The sequence below is a fragment of the Cavia porcellus genome, unplaced genomic scaffold (assembly GCF_034190915.1).
Source record: "Cavia porcellus strain 051 isolate PalLab524CR breed Dunkin Hartley unplaced genomic scaffold, mCavPor4.1 scaffold_6, whole genome shotgun sequence".
Classification (NCBI taxonomy): domain Eukaryota; kingdom Metazoa; phylum Chordata; class Mammalia; order Rodentia; family Caviidae; genus Cavia; species Cavia porcellus.
The window spans coordinates 62,616,799-62,633,334 of NW_026947489.1; the positions used below are offsets into that span (position 1 = coordinate 62,616,799).

A 16,536-nucleotide genomic window follows, 5' to 3' on the forward strand; every position below is an offset into this window, starting at 1 on the left:
TGACAGAAGATGAGATGACCACTCAGAATGATCAGATTTAGGGCTGGGAGGGCACCACTTAGCCTGAGTGATGTGAAACCAGGATGGGAGTCCAGCAACTTTGACTGCTGTAGGGGTTGTCAAGTAGACCAGATAGGGGCCACTCCACCTTGGTTGTAGTCCTGTGGATTTAGAACATTTGAGATAAATTAGATCTCCTGGGGATATGGGAGGATCTGGTTTGGCCTCTCCAGAGGGTTGTGGAAGGCAGAGATCAGCATGTTGTCACAACAAGTGTCAGAGGAAGGAGAGGACTAGGACATAGTCAGCAAGGGGAGGGAGATTTTGGGGAGTAGGAAGATTGTGGAGTAAGAATGGCCTGCCATACATAAGTTCAAAAGGACTTAAAGTAGGAGCCCGGGGGAGTGCCCTGAGCTTGGCTAAGGCTAAGGGCAAAAGTTGAGGCCAAGGTTGGTGTAGTTCTAAAGTGAGTTTTGTAAAGTGTGTCTTTATGAGGCCATTTGCCTTTTCTACTTTCCCTGAGGATTGTGGATGGTATGGGATGTGTAGATGCCAGCTGATGTGTAAGCTTGAGGATACCTGTTGAGTGATCTGAAAAATAAAGGTGGGACCATTATCTGACTGAATACTCTGAGGTAGACCAAACCTTGGAATGATTTCACGTAATATGACTTTTGTAACTACATCAGCAGTTTCCCTGGTTGTGGGAAAGGCTTCTATCCATCCTGAAAAGGTACAAACAACGGTGAGAAGATATTTGAGAGTTTTGGGTGGGGCATGTATGTAAAATCTATCTGCCAGTTCTGACCAGGAGTGTGTCCTTGAAACAGATGGGTAGGAAAGGAAGGGGGTGCTATATGTCCTTGAGGAGAGGTCCTAGTACAGAGATCACAGGTGTGAGTAATCTTAAGAATGGTATGTTTTAGAGAAGGGTGTGTGACTATTGGGGTTAAGAGTTTGTATAGGGCCTATGATCCTATATGAAAACAGTTGTGTGAGTCAGTGATAATGTCTAAGGCCTGTTGATGTGAGAGAACAAGTTTAGATCCCTGAAAGATCTATCCCTGAGTGTTTTGTGTGTAACCTGGTTTATGAAGTAGCTGTAACTGCTCTGGTGAATAATTAGGCTCAGGTAGACTGTTTTGGGACTAACGGGAGAAGGTGAGAAGGACAGGGCCCTTGTGCAGCTAACTTGGCTTGTGAATCTGCAAAGGCATTGCCTTGAGCAATAGGCTATGTAGAGTTTTGGTGTCCTCTACAATGAATAACTGCTGCCTGCTTTGGAAGTTGGGCTGTCTCTAGAAGTTTAAGGATAAGGGGAGCATTAATGATGGGGGTTCCCTGAGTGGTAATAAAACCCCATTCTTGCCAGATAGAGGCATGAGAGTGTAAAATGCTAAATGTATACTTTGAGTCAGTGTATATATTTATAATCTTGTCTTTTGCTAGTGTAAGAGCCCTTGTAAGGGCAATAAGTTCTGCTCTCTGTGACAAGGTGTCAAGTGGCAGTGGATTTGCCTCTTTAACTTTTGACTGGTTAACTATTGAATATCCTGCTTCTTTTGGTTGTCTGTGTTTGTTGAACTGCCATCTATGAACCACATGTCAAAGGCTAAAGAGAGAGGTGTGCTACTGATGTGAGAGAAAGGGGTGGGAGTCATCTATAAGAACTCAATACAGTCATGGTGAGGATGGCCCTCTGAGGTGGGAAGTAAGTTTGCCACATTAAGAGGACCACTAGTTGCAATAGAGATGCAAGGGTCTTGAGAGAGAGCTAAGTGTACCCATTGAAGGCAAGAAGGGGTCATTAGGGCAGGGTGCACCTTATGTGAGATAAGCTCACAGGTGATGAGGTGAGTGTACTGTAATAGATTGCCCTAATGTAAACTTCTTAGCTTCCTGTGTCAGGAGGGCTGCAGCTGCAAGGGCTCAGAGACAAGGAGCCCATCCTTTTACTGTGTGATCTAACTGGTTTTTTTTTCCTTTTTTTTATTTAAGGAGAAAAGAAAAAAAAACAGACAAAGGGTAAAAGTTATACAGATTTACAGAAGAAAAAAATGAACAGTAGGAAATCATTAGTTAATGGATTACATATTGCCATCTTAGAAATAATTGTTCAAGTCACAAAATTAAAGCTTGTAGAGTGGACATTCCAACAATGATACTGCAAACAGTTCTGTTCAATGATCCAATAAAACTCTGTGATATCATTTTCTATCTTATACACTTAAATATACATGCAGTTATATAGTTTAGAGCACTTTCTTTTCCTCTCTTTTGTACAATGACTAGTACACATTTTGGGTTTCATTGCTCCCACGGTTCTTATTGCTTTTTTGGAAGAGAGTAAAACCAAATGAGACATAACAGAACAGAATCAGTCAAGTCAAAAGGGTGGACATAATAGATAATATAAAAACATAATACAAGGTGATCAACATTGGTTACCATAATGCCTCCTGCTATCTCTAATAGAATTGCCTATATCATTAGTTATAATACAATTGAACAAAACAGTAAAGAACAAAACCGACAAAACCAAAACATTGGAGACATTGTAGGTCTTCAAAAGTAGATAAAAGTCAATGAGAATGGGCGTTATAATGAATCTCATTATCTTCACAGCTGATGTCTAAACTTTCGAACCTGATACTATCCAGCAAAACAGAATAGGGGAACATCAGTCAAAAACAAGATGGTGAGAGTAATACAGGGCTTCAAATCGAGATAATAGAAAGTCAAAGTGGGTTACTATATTATATCCTGCTATTTTTTCCCTTTAATTAAACGGATAAAATAAAAAGGTAAATAATGGAGTGGAGATTGAGAAAAAAGAGGGCATAACAGCAAAACAGTGTAGATCAAAACATAACCATTTAAACAGAATAGTGTTTCATCACCAGATAATTCCGACCCAAAAGTAGTTACCATATTGACTCTTTCCTTGAAGTCCTTGAGTACAACTTTGTATACTGTAGCATTAAGTATATCAAAACAATGTAAAACCATTTAAGAGAATGACAGCATTACAGAGTATTTAGAATCGACTAACAGAAAATGAACAATGGTTTCTGTATAATCTCCTTGTCTTTAAAAGGTTTTTGCTTATACTATCATACATAATAAAATCCAATAAGATACAACCTGTTTAGACCATTGGAGACAGAAGAACAAAAGCTAGATGAGACTTCAAAACAAGATGATACTAAATCAGTATTACCTATTAAGATGTCATTTTCTCCAAAATAGCTGTTCCTATCATCCAATCTTCTCTGTCTCATTTCTGTTGAGCTCTTTTTCTGTCAGTAGCTGTCAGTTTGTCTTCTTCATTTTGTTCTCTGCTCCATTCGTTGTGGCCTCCCCGCCACTATTTCTGGGTTCTTTGTATTTTTCTTTTTTTAGAATATCCTGCAATACTTTCTGTAGGGTTGAATTGGTGGTTGCAAATTCCCCTAGTTCCTCTTTATCCTGGAAGCACCTTGTTTTTCCATCAATTTCCAGGGACAGTTGTGCAGGATATCTCAATCTTGGCTGGAGATTATTATCTTTCAAAGCTTGAATTATTTCCCCCCATGCTCTTCGTGATTTGATGGTTTGTGCAGAGAAATCTGCTGTAATTCTGATGGGTGTTCCCTTGTAAGTGGTCTGTTTCTTGTCTCTTACAGCTTTTAATATTCTGTTCTTGTATTGAATTTCTGGAATTTTATTATTATATGCCTGGGTGTTTCTCTGTTAGGGTTGTAGGTAGCTGGGGTCCTGTATGCCTCATACATCTGAGTATCTTTACCTTTTGCTAAATTAGGAAAATTCTCCTGGATTATTTCTGTGAGTAGCTTTTGTAGTTCACTTGTTTGTGTCCCTACTTCTTCTTTTATGTTCTTAATCCTTAAGTTATGGCTCCTCTTATCATCTTCTTGTCTTTGTATTATTGCTGTTTGTTTCTTTGTTATTTTTAAGAAGTTTTTCATTTCATTCTCCCATATTACAAGTCCGCCCTCCAGTTCAGATAGTCTGTCCTTAGTTTCTTTCAAGCTGTTATGCCAGTCTTCAATAGACTTCTTAATTTCTTGATAGTCCCTTTGAACCTGCTTCATGTACTCTATGCTTTCTCTGTTTTCTCCATCAAACAATTCTCCCCTCTTTTTCTGTTCTTCCATTCCACCATCTGTTTTTTCCTGGGTGGTGCTTAGCATTTCTCTAACTATTCTGCATACTTCTAGCTTCAGGTCGTTGATAACTTCATTCCTGAATTGGTCTATGAGGCTCTCTATATGGCGCTTAATGTCTATTGGTGCGGTGTCCGCTATTGCCTGTTTCTCAGAATTGGGGGCTGAGGAGCCTTTCTTGTTGCTTCCCTTCCCCATATTCTCTGTTCCTTATATATATGCAAGCTTACATAGGAGGCCCAGCTTCCCTGCCTGTCAGCCACAGCCTGGTCAAATTGCACTGGCTAGGTGTTCCCGCCCACTGCTGCGCACCAGGGAATTACGGACTAGGCAGCCTACGCGGGAGTCAGTCTCTCCTCCGGGCCACCATCAGGCTCTGGGATCTGGGTTAGGCCAGCCTACCAAGTCCGCCCGCAGTGTCACGCAGGCCAGGCACTTTTCACCAATCCCGTCCGAGAGGGGAATGTGTGGCTGGAGTCACCACCGCGCCCTGCTCTTACAGGACTGCCCGAGCCCAGAAAGTCCTCCGCTGGAGTCAAACTGTGGTAGAGTGTCAGTTTCTCTCACTCACCTCGCCACAAGTCAGTGTACGCCTCCTTGTCCCTCCTGTTTTCGACTCCGTTCGCAGACTCCCATTCCCAGAGCTTCTGCGCATCTCTCCTTGCCGAGCCGCTGTGGAGGCAGCCAGCCGCCGAGCGGCGGGAAACCCAAATCACGGTTTCCAATGGCGCGGGGTCCAGCCTCCACACCGAGTCTTTTCTGTTCCTATTTTAGCACCAGGACTGCATTCCAAGTTGATTTCTCTCAGCCCAGTTTGTTCCTGAGTCAGCAGAGCATATCTCTGCCGGCTCATGTCTCCTTAGTCCGCATCATTCCTGTCTTCTGAGCCGAGCCTTTCAGAGAGCCTCCGGTAGTTGCTGTTATCTGTCCGCCATGTTCTCCCGGAAGTCCGATCTAACTGTTTTGACAAGTAAGCTACTGCTTGAAAAGAAGGTCCCTTTTTGTGTCCTAGTATACCTATAGCATTGTGGCCCTCAGAAGTAGTGTATGGGGTGAAAGGTTGGGTGGGATCAGGAAGGGTAAGAGCTGGAGCTTTTAGGATAGCCTCTTTTAATTTATGAAAGGAGACATGTATGGGCCTAGTAGGGTCCAGGGGTTCTGATAAGGGACCCTTAGCAGCCTTGTAGAGGGGTTGAGGTAGGGCTGCAAAGTTAGGAATCCAGAGATGAAAGAAATTAGCTAAACCTAGGAAAGATGTAACCTGTTGTTTAGTTGTGGGTACCTGGAGAGCTCAAAGAATTGCCTTTCGATCTGTGGTGATGGAACAAGTGGTAGGGGTGAGAGTGAGACCTAGGTATTTGACTTTTGGGGAGGCCATCTGGGCTTTAGCAGTAGAGGCCCTGTATCCATGACTAGCAAGGAAATTAAGAAGACTGGCTGAATGGTGTATGGCTAACATATGGAATGGAGAACATTCTATGTATTGAAGAAGGACACTAGGTTTGAGATCAAGTTCTGTGATGTCAGTAGCAAAAGTTTGACTAAAGAAGTGGGGACTATCTCTGAATCCTTGGGGGAGCACTGTCCAAGTAAGTTGTTGAGACCTGAGAGTGTCTGGGTCTGTCCATGTAAACGCAAAGAGGTTCTGGCAATCAGGGTGTAGGGGGATAGTAAAGAAGGCATCTTTAAGATCTATAACTGTAAAGTGAGTGGTAGAGGGAGGGATATGAGAGAGCATGGTATAGGGATTTGGCATGACTGGGTGAGTTGGGGTAATTATCCTAAGGTCCTGTACCAGGTGATAGGACCCATCAGGCTTGAGTACCCAGAGAATGGGAGTATTGTGGGGTGAATGGGTAGGTTTAAGAAAACCATTGTCCAAAAGGCACTTAATTATGGGTTTAAGTCACCTTAAATGTTGGGGAGCTATGGGGTATTGGGGAATGCAGGGAAAAATTGAAGGATCCCTGAGACAGATTAAAACAGCTGTGGCATGTGTAGCAAGAGTGGGATTGGATGTGTCCCAAACTATGGGGTCAACCAGAGAAGGAGGAAGGGGAGGGAATGGCTTTGCGATGCATTGTGAGGCTGTTTTCAGGATTAGAGCTGTGGGGAGGGAGAAAGTAAAGGAGAAGTTAAGCTTTTGAAGAAGGTCTCTACCTAAAAGGAGTGTGGGACATGTTGGGATTACTAGGAAGCTATGGGTAAAGAAAAGAGTCTGAAATCGACATTGGACAGGCCCAGTTTGCAAAGGCTGGGTAGGCTGGCTGTCAATGCCCACAACAGAAATCAAGGACTTACTACAAGGTCCTGGAAATTCAAGAAATACACTATAGGTTGCCCCCATGTCTACAAGCACAGATATTGTCTTACCTGAGACCTCCAGTGAGACTTGGGGCTCCGACAAGGTTACCGGAGTGAGGGGCTGTGAGCCCCAAGCCCCGTCAATCTTCTGCAGCAAGTCCGAGCAGGTCAGTCAGTGATGAATCTGGCATTGATGGAGTCTCCAGTGAGGGTGAGGAATTAGAGGATGGCTTAACCACTCACTGGTGGCTAGGACAGTCACTCTTCCAATGGCCCTTAACGTTGCAGTAGGGACATGGCTCTAGAGGAATGCCAGGGTTGGGGCAATCTTTTGCCGAGTGTCCTTGTTTGCTGCACTTAAAGCATGGTCCGGGCGGGACTCAGGCAGCCACACTTTGTTTTGGATTTCTTGTCCTGGGAGCCCCAAATACCACTGCTAAGAGATCAGACTGATACTTAGCAAACTTTATTTTTTGAGCTTGTTTTTCCTCTTTTTGAAATTTTTCTCTGTTGTTGAAGACATGGAAAGTTAATTTAAGAAGATCCCCTTGTGGAGGTTGAGGGCCATGTTCAACCTTTTGTAATTTTGCACAAATATCAGGAGCAGACTGGGAAATAAAATTAGAGTTAACAACAATTATCCCTTCATGAGAGTCTGGGTTTACATTAGTGAACTTAATTAAGGTTTCCTGAAGCTGATTTAGGAACACAGCTGGGTTTTCAGTAGCCTCCTGGACCTTTTCTAAAAGTTTGTTATAATTAGTATGTTTGTGAGCAATCTTATTAACCCACAATTAGACACTCAATCATTTTATGTAATTTTGTTGAACCTTCTCCATTTTGATAGTTCCAGTTAGGATCTTATTCTGGCATAGCTGTAGGCCCAGGGTCATTATCAGTGGTGTTCACCTTATGTCTGCGATCAGCTTCTTCTCAAGCTGCCTGCCACAGCTGAGTTCGCTCTTGTGAGCTGAGAGTGGTATTTAGAATCATAAGCATCCTTAAAATGTAAATCATAACAATTAGTTATAATTCAAATTCCCTGATATAATTCTGTGGGTCAACAGGGAAGCTACCTAATTTATGGGTAATCTGAGATAAGTCAGAAAGGGAGAAAGGCACATGTATATTAACAAATCCCTCGGGGCCAGCTTGCTCCTGAAGTGGTAGCACAGATCGAGGAGAAAATTGTGGAGTAGATGGCCATTGGGAAGCCATCTGTCTGGTAGGCACGTGTGAGCAATTATCTGTAGACTGGCTACAAAGTGGCTGCCGGTTAACATGGGACAAGGAAACACAGGCTGTTGGTGTCTCACTATGTGCCTTGCTGCGATGCAGTTGCTGTCCACAGCACAGTCAACCATCATGTGGTCCGCAACAGGGTGGCTGTTGCTGATCACAAGAGGAGCCACAAGGGGGCGGCCATTGACTGTGTGATCCATCCCAAGATGGCAGCACCCTTTCATGTGGTGGAGGGCCACAACATGGTGACCATCCCCCACGCAAGCTGCAACAGTCACACGGCCTGCCAGAAGGATATAGCGACCAAGACCTAGTATGGTGGGTGGGAGGTGAGAATGCCGTAGGGGACAAAGAATTCTCAGGAGAGTGAGAAGTCGGAGACTGAAAAGAAGCACTAACAGAGGGATTAGAGTCCCAAGAATTCTCAGGAGAATGAGAGGTTGGACACTGTAAAGAAGCACTAACAGAGGGATTAGAGCCCTGGGAGAGTGATGGACCCCGGGAGAGGGAGGGGGAAACAATCACACAGCAGGAGATAATGGCGAGGAACCATTTTGGGGATAGGGAGGAGGCAGCCAATAAAAAACCGGGGGTACTTCCTCTAGCGGATCATGAGGGCAGGAGGGAAGAGTTTGAGGTGCAGTAGAGTTAGCTAAAAGTACCTGGGCAGGGGTAAAAGTTTTAATGAGAGACTGGCACATTCTCAGAGCAAGCAAAGCCTGTACATAAGGGATTTCTGTTAACTTGTTGCCAGTTTGGCAAAAATCATATAAACTTTTGAGAATACAGGGGTCAAACATTCCCCCTTTGGGCCATGAGCTGCAAGTAAGTGGGTAGGTCGGCCAAACCTCCTGGCAGTAAAAGATTAATTGTTTAGTTTTTATGGTGCTTTTAATTTTAAGAGTACGCAGATTGGAAATCAAGCATTGCAGAGACGTCTTTTAGGAAGTAGAAAAAGCGTTTCCCATGACTAATTCAGGCAAGAAATGGGCCATGTTCCAGAGGTTGAGCTGTCATTCTTCCCATGGCACCAAAAGGCAGTTAGAGTTCCAACAACTCATATTTCCCAGTCATCACTGAGAGATCGATGAGTGGATTCCACGTGGGTTCAGTAACAGTTCTGCCCATGAGAGTGTGAAGCTCCGAAGGATGTGAGAGTCTTTCAGTGTGGGCTGGCCCAGGAAAACTGCCTTGGGCTATCTGAACCCAAAGGACGTGAGAGTCTCTGAGTGTGGACACAGGTTGCCCAGAAAGACACTTCCCGGGCTGTCTTAAGGATGTGAGAGTGTCACGAACCCACAGAAAGGGAGAGAAAACCCACCTGGGGCTGAGCCCAGTGCTGAAGAATTTTCCAGAGTTTGCTCATCTGAGATAAATTGGGCCGGGGTTTTGTGCAAGTGGTTGGTGATAAATTAGGCAGGTCCTGGGAGAATTAATCCAGGATGTAATCTGGTTCATGAATTGACTGGGGACTCGAACTGGGTGGGCCCCAGGAGTCAATCGAGTCATGGCACCAAATAAGATTATATAGTGCGTCCAAAAGATAAGAAGTATAAAACAAAAGAAGCCTTTATTCTGAGAACACGGAGAGAGAAAACTAAACACCCCCCAACCGCTGGAGTCTGGTTTTCTCTCTGGTGGACACGTGGCATGGGGGTATATAAGTAGCCTCAGTACCCTGTAGCCCTTGCCTGCTGGCTGCTCTACTGAGCTCTCGCTCTCTGCGAGCTGTGCTGGACTCCAGTGCTAATGTCACGGTCGGTCTTACCTATGCCCACCTGGTCTCCTCCGTCAACCTTTGAGTTGACAGCGACACGATGGCCCTAACTCCCATCTCTTTGTGATGTGAGCGGACTGGAGTCCCATGGTTTCCTAACCTACTTGTCTAACCTCAGTCTCCATGGGCTTCCTGGAGACTGGAAACTGCTCTGAGGTGATTGCCAACTCTCGCGCATGCACAGAAAGCAGGCAGCTGGAGCACCACAGCCGCGGGGTGTGCCTGGGAAACCAGATATTCTTTGGTTTCCCCACCCAGCCTTGTCCAGGATCAAGCCTGCCCCCCATTTGGTTGTTATGGTAAACAGAGGCCTAATGGAGACCTCTGAGTCAGGAGATTTTGAAGCAATAAACAAAGTTCATTGGAGCCTGGGTGCAGGCAAGCCCAGGGCGATAAGACCATTGGCCCTGAGCAAAGAGCAGGGGAAGGTTTTCAGGAGAGATTGAACAGGGGAGAGGTAAGGGAGAGAGGAGTAGGAAATTTTTAATCTGGGCTGGGGAAGTTTGTAGTCTTGATAACATCGGTATCTTAAATGTGCCACTGCCTGGGAGGACTGTTTGTCCATCTCCTTTTGCAAACTCAGGCTCCCTCTTGGGGCTGGGTCTCTGCAACTGCGGTCACTGGCTCTGCCCCTGGTCTCTGTTGGGCCCGGGTCTGACTGTGGAGACCAGAGAGTAAATGTGTGTGTAGATGAGTGAGTGATCCCGTGAATGTGCATGGCTCAATGTGAGACCTTGTGATCATCCTGTGCTTTGTAAATGAATGGGTTAGTATGGGGTTGGGGGTGTGTGAGCATGTGAGTGTGAAGGTGCACATTTGTCCCCAGCAGGAAAGGGACAAGCAGCTGGTAACAGCCTGAGGATTTTCCTTTTAAGGCCTATGGGGTAGAGGATTTGCAGCTTGTCTTCTTAGAGGTGGTTGTTGTTGGTCACTGTCAGGGTTGTGATCAATATAGGCAGGTACAGTGGACTCCGTGGTCCAGCAACATGGCATCTGGGACTCTCTTCGTTTCATTGGCTCTGTGCTTTGCTGCCTGTGGAGCACTTTATCTTGGTCAAAGTGCAGGACTAGAAGGAAGTGGCAGTAGTCACTGGAGCTGCGGAATTTTGGGGCACTGCTGCAGAAGAATGTACCCGCCTCTGCTCACGTTACGGACGCATATGCTTACATAAAGGTGATATCCGCTGTGTGTGTGATGAGCTGATGGAATATGTCCAGGCATAGGAACAGTTAAAAATAAGAAATGTGAGCAGCGCTGAGAGACAGGCACGGTGGTTTGCCTTTCTCCAGGGAGCACAGATAAACAGAGGTGAGTAGTGTGAAATCCAAAGCCAGGACACTAGGGAGCAAAGCTCCGTTCAGTGCTAGAGCTGTGTTATTAGACAAATGAGTTCACATTCCTGTGCCATGGTGTCCACATCAGTGACATGAGGTTGACAGTAGTGGCTGGCTGCTAGGACAGTGGTGACAGTTGTACATGGGAAGTCTGTAGAATGTGGTCGGCATGCAGCAGGTATGGCTGTCATTGTCCCCTCGTGCTGTGCATGGTCAGTGCACATTACTTCTGGCATAGGTACAGGTACAGGTGATTCTATTCTGTCCCCTGAGGAGGAGTGGCACCAACTGCTGCGACATTTGCCTGAGTCCTAGGAACACGGGAAAGGGCTGGTATTTACTGAAAATCTACTCTGTAGCAGGCTCACTTGCTACCAGCATTTTGGAGAAGGGGAAATGTGACACACAGAGGTTAAGAGACTGACATGAAGCACCCAGCTTGTGACTGTCAGCACCAGGGCTGCCCAAGGGGAGCACATGGGCTGTAGGAGCCTATGCTTGTCAAGGGTAGAGTAGGATTTTGGAGGGTGGGGCTCCCCATCTTATACCTGCTCTCTCAGCTACATCCTCATCCTCACCAAAATAATCACCATTCTGGATCCCTAGACTACATCTGTGTTTTGGTGTCTTTGTGAATATCTCAGGATTGGAAAAGCAGCAGGACAGTTGGAAATGTGTCCTCTCTGTCAGGCTGCCACCATGTCCTCTATGTCTCATTCTAATCAGTTCCTGAGCCAACATGGGTTTAGATCCATATTTTCAAGTTTCACCTCAAAATACCTCAGGAGAGAATTTCTGCAGGGACTTGTTAAGCTTCCATTTCCCGGAAGGCAATGCATCAGATGGTAAACAGGGCCAGCTGCAGGCTTTTACGGTCCATGTGATAGAGCTCAGAGAGTGGTGGACAGGAGAGGTGGGTGATAACCAGCTGGCCCAGGGCTAATGTCACAGAAGAGGAGAGCAATTCTCACTGGCAAGAGACCCCCCTTGAGAGCAGAGCTGTGGGATGTGCCAGTTTGGAACTGCACAAAATGCCCCATCACAAGTGTTTGGGCAGTGAGAAGAGAAAGATATTTCTGGTCCACTGGAGAATCACCCTGCAAGGTCCCCACACAAACCTCTAGTTTGGACACTGGCCTTGTGGAATGGCAGATGCAGGTGCTTTCAAAACCTGGTCAGGTATAGTTCAGGCTTTGATTACCATCTGTTACTGCTGTCCTCAGTGGAGGGGAGTGGGGCCTGGTGTGTGCGTGGAGCAGCACCCACAGCCTGAGCACTTCCTCACCCTGATGGCCTTCTTTTCCTTTGCTGGCACCTCCCCATTTTTCAGGAAATGTGCTGAGAAAGGCACTGCTCCTGGGGTCTAGGAGGATGCCCTGAGTAGTGGTTCAGAAGCGTGGTGCCCTACGTGGGAGCAGGTTTGTGCTCAGGCATGGTGAGCTCTCATACGCACAGGCCTTGCTCCTAGGATGGGGTAAGGACTGTGCTGGGGGCCACACTGTGACAGCCTGGGAAAAGAAATCAGGCTGTATTTTGTGTGGACCTCACTGGTGCCATTAAAGGCCCACCACTCAGTGCTTGATATTAGAAGTTTTTATCCAAAAGTGCATGTATATTATGCAATTATTTTACTATGTAATAATGAATTACTGATCCTGTCAAAATAATCAACAATTATTTTGTGTGATTAAATTCATTTGTGAAGACTTCAAAATATCAGTGGAGAAATTTTTGCACTTATTACTTGCAGAAGAGAACAAGCAAAGGACCTTAGCAGCTTCTTTCCGCCCTTTTATATTCTAACGAGGTGCTTGGAATTAGAACACTGCTAAACCAACCAGTGGACTGAGATAGCAGTAGGTACCCTTAGTCCCAGCATCACACGCTGGAGGTCCCGCCCTCTCTGAAAAGATCTATTTCTGACTTCAGGGGGCTTTGAGAAGCATCTAGACACAAGCCATAACCCTAAACCCATAACTGAAATACTTCCTCTCTTAAAATGAGCAATATTTATGATTATACATGACAGCCAGTTCTAAACTTCTGAGGATTCAATGGGAGAAAATACTGTCTAAAAAAGCCTCAGCCATATTACAGTAGTGCAACCTCAAAAAAAAAAAAAAATACAAAGCCAAAGGAGTGCTTCAAAATGAAATAAAGTTAATAAAATATATTAGAGGATTGAGAAATAAGTGGTGCACAAGCACAGATTTAGTATATTAAAGAATTTACAAAAAATGATTCAAAACCTATGGGAAAGACAGGTAAAACTAAAGAATATAATCACAATTAAGCAGAAATAGTAGAATAGGTTGTGGCTTAATTGGGAGGAAACAAAAAATATCCAGTGTAAATCTCCATTGAAAACGATGATAGCTACAAACTATGGTAACAATGCCATTACAGACAGAAATTAGAGTCAATGTTGGCCGAAATAATTCTTAAAGTATAATCTAATACAAATGGTAAAAATAGTGTAGCCTTGCTATGTATTTTCAGAAACATGTTTAAACCTAAGTAAGCTTAAGGCTCCCAGAATTTTTTTTAATCTCAGAACTCACACAAAAAGTTTCTTTCTGATCTGAACAAAACAATGAAGCACTTAGGGACAAAGATGCAGCCCAGCAGCCCTGCACTGGAGGCCAAGATGGAGAAGACCTCCAGGGCAACCATCACCTTCCCCTTGCTGCTGTGGTACACAGGGAGGAAGGGGACCCACACACCGCAGAACACCAGCATGCTGAACGTCAGGTACTTGGCCTCATTGAAGGTGTCAGGCAGGTTTCTTACCAGAAAAACCAGTATGAAGCTGAACAGGGCCAGGGAGCCCAGGTATCCCAGGACATAGTAAAAGGCAGTGAGGGAGCCCTTGTTGCACACAACGATGATGTGGCTGTGTTCAGAGTGTGCGTCTGTGTCAATGTAGGGTGCATTTGTCCCCATCCAGATGGCACAGAGTGAGTTTAATCAGGGAGCAGATGGGGATGATGTAATTGGTGGCCCTGATACCAGCAGCTGCCTCATTCTTCTGCCTGGAGCAGTGACCTTACAGGCCAGCACCACAGTAATGGTTTTGGCCAAGACTGTGGAAATAGCCACAGTGAAGACAACTGCAATTGTGGTCCACTGGAGGATGAAGCTGGCTGTGCTGGGACAGCCAATGAAGAACAAGGAGCAGGGGAAACAGAAGGTGAGGGAGATGAGCAAAGTGTAGCTGAGAGCCTGGTTGTTGGCCTTGACTATAGGAGTGTCTCGGTGCTTCACAAAGAGCCTAAGAGTAGCTATGGGAGTTGTGAGGCTCTACCAAACAGGTTCTTCCCCAAGGGGCCTTTATAAGTTAGAAAATCCACACTTTGCAAAGAATTGTTTTGCTGAATGTTGGCGTATTGATTATCTAGACATTTCACACAGTGCTCCTTGTCTAGTGACAAATTCAAATTTTTATTTCTTTTGCTATTTTTCTCTTATTCACAGGCCCACCCCAGAATCTCTTTGGACTTGTTGAACCCACTTTTGTTGCTATATGTCCTGCCCTATCTTTGCCTTTCCATTGCTTCTTACACTTATACTTTTAAAATGTTTATTATAAATATAGCTTCTTTTTTTACATCGAACTAGTATCACATCACCACTAAATTTAATTATTAATTTATCCATTTACTAGATTCTTCTACACCAATGTTCTGAGGAAATCATGTGAATTATAATTGTTTCCTTCAGATACATGTTTGCCCTTTTTATTTTCTAGAGTACACTACATTGGCCAAAATCTTCAGTGAAATGTCTGATAGAAGTGGTTTTCAGATTTGAGCCACAAAAATGTAAGTTGTTTAGGGGAATACAAATAGCATTTATGCAATACAGACAGTTTCCTACTACTCCTAATATAGTGAAAGTTATTTTTGTTGTGTAGTTGTACATTTGTGTCTAAGTGGACAAGGTTACTTTCAACACATGAGTTGATAAGCAATATTTTGAAGTACAGACAGCTTAATTCCTTCTATAAACTACACAGTATTGAGAATTGTATTTCATGAACCAGAAATATTTAGTGCTTGACATTTTACATACAATATCAAAATGTTCTCTGTAGTGTACAATCAGAATCTGAGGAGATTCGGCCATGGTGGGACTTATGCAGCTTATTCTTCCACCCGCTTGGTAAGTGCCCTAGCATGGGCCAGGAGGAGAACTAGTAGCTCCTGTGAGCCTACTGGTGCTCAGGCTGAGAATCAAGCACACCCCCATAGCTACCTGGGATAGATGTGCCAGCACCTCTTGGGAGGATGACCATATGCAATATAGCAAATATGGGGGATTTCCTTCTATCTTCTGTTTGAAGGCAAAGGTTGTTTTCACTGTTTTGTTTTGTTATGTTTCTTTTGCTCTACTCAGTACTCTCAATCAGTTTTATTATGTTCTGTTTTTGGTTTGATTTCACTATACCTAGTTGACTGGACAACTATTGTGAAGATAAGGAAATATACCATAGTACCTATTACCATCCCAGTATTCTACTGTGAACTTCTGTACCAATTTCACTGCATTGTCTCAATTGGTTTTTTCTGTCTTGCTATGTTGTATTTTTACTACTTTCAAATTAAAAGGAAAAAAAAGAATCTGAGAAAGAGCAATGGAAATTCTGGAGCCAGTGCATAGCAAAGTAAGTATCTTGTGGGTGTTTGGAAGGGTTAGCTGTCTGAACAAAATTTTTGAAACTAGAAATCTCATGGTGTTTTGAAAAAATGAAAGTACCATGAAGTCAAGGATGAAATTTCTCACAATTACATCATCATACCATAGGGAAATTGTCACCCAGACTCTCCAAGTTACTAAATATTGCTAGATATCAATATTGACTTCATTTAGACCGTCACTGTCATATTAAATAATAACCACATTTACTGATGTTGGTTCCTTTATCAAGCTATTTTGGTGCTGCATATTTGAGACATACAACACAAAAGGATTTGAGATCATTTTTAGAAATTCGATACATGTGTCATTCCTGTCCATCTCTGCTTTTGTGTCTGAGAGAGATTGAAGACTTATATGATCTTCTGTAATGAGCAGTCCTGTCCAGGTCCAGCTGAAGTGAATTGTCAAGGAGACCATGTGTCCTTTTCAGCTACATGACAGAAGGAAGCTGGGCATTGTCTCTAAACATAGGATCAAAAGAATTAAAAGTAACCTAAAATGAAAAGAAAATTGGGAGCAATATCAAGAAGTGTGTTCATAAAACTATGCTACTAGAACCAAAAAGTAGTAATGGCTAGATGCAATAAAAGGAGATACTGGTTGCTTCCATCTTTTTAATCATCTCATTCATGGAAAGTTTTTTAGAAAATAGCTGAAAAGACTCAAATTTCCACAATATGCCTTTACTTTTTTAAGATCTTACTTGGACGGGACTTTTCTAGCACCTGAATTGTTTTTCAACAGCAGAGAAAGCCAGCTCAGCACAAGTGCTATTGGCCTTGCGAAATTAGAACAGAATGTCATAAAGAAGAAATATGATAGACCACACTCCCAGACATCTGGTACATTTATACCAGGTCCCCCGAGCACTTGGAGCACAGAGGAACTAGAGAACTTTCACCATGGTCATTTGCCCAGATGTCCTCACCTGAGGTCCCTGGCTTCACCTCTACCGTTATATACATTGGAATGAACATATTGATAATAAAGAGACAGAAATACTTAAAGCCCAAT

General features: G+C 43.9%; 1 pseudogene; it reads right to left on the reverse strand.

Moving 5' to 3' along the window:
- Positions 1 to 13,374: 13,374 nt before the first annotated feature.
- On the reverse strand, positions 13,375 to 14,949 carry LOC101787481 (vomeronasal type-2 receptor 116-like; annotated as a pseudogene).
- Positions 14,950 to 16,536: the final 1,587 nt, after the last annotated feature.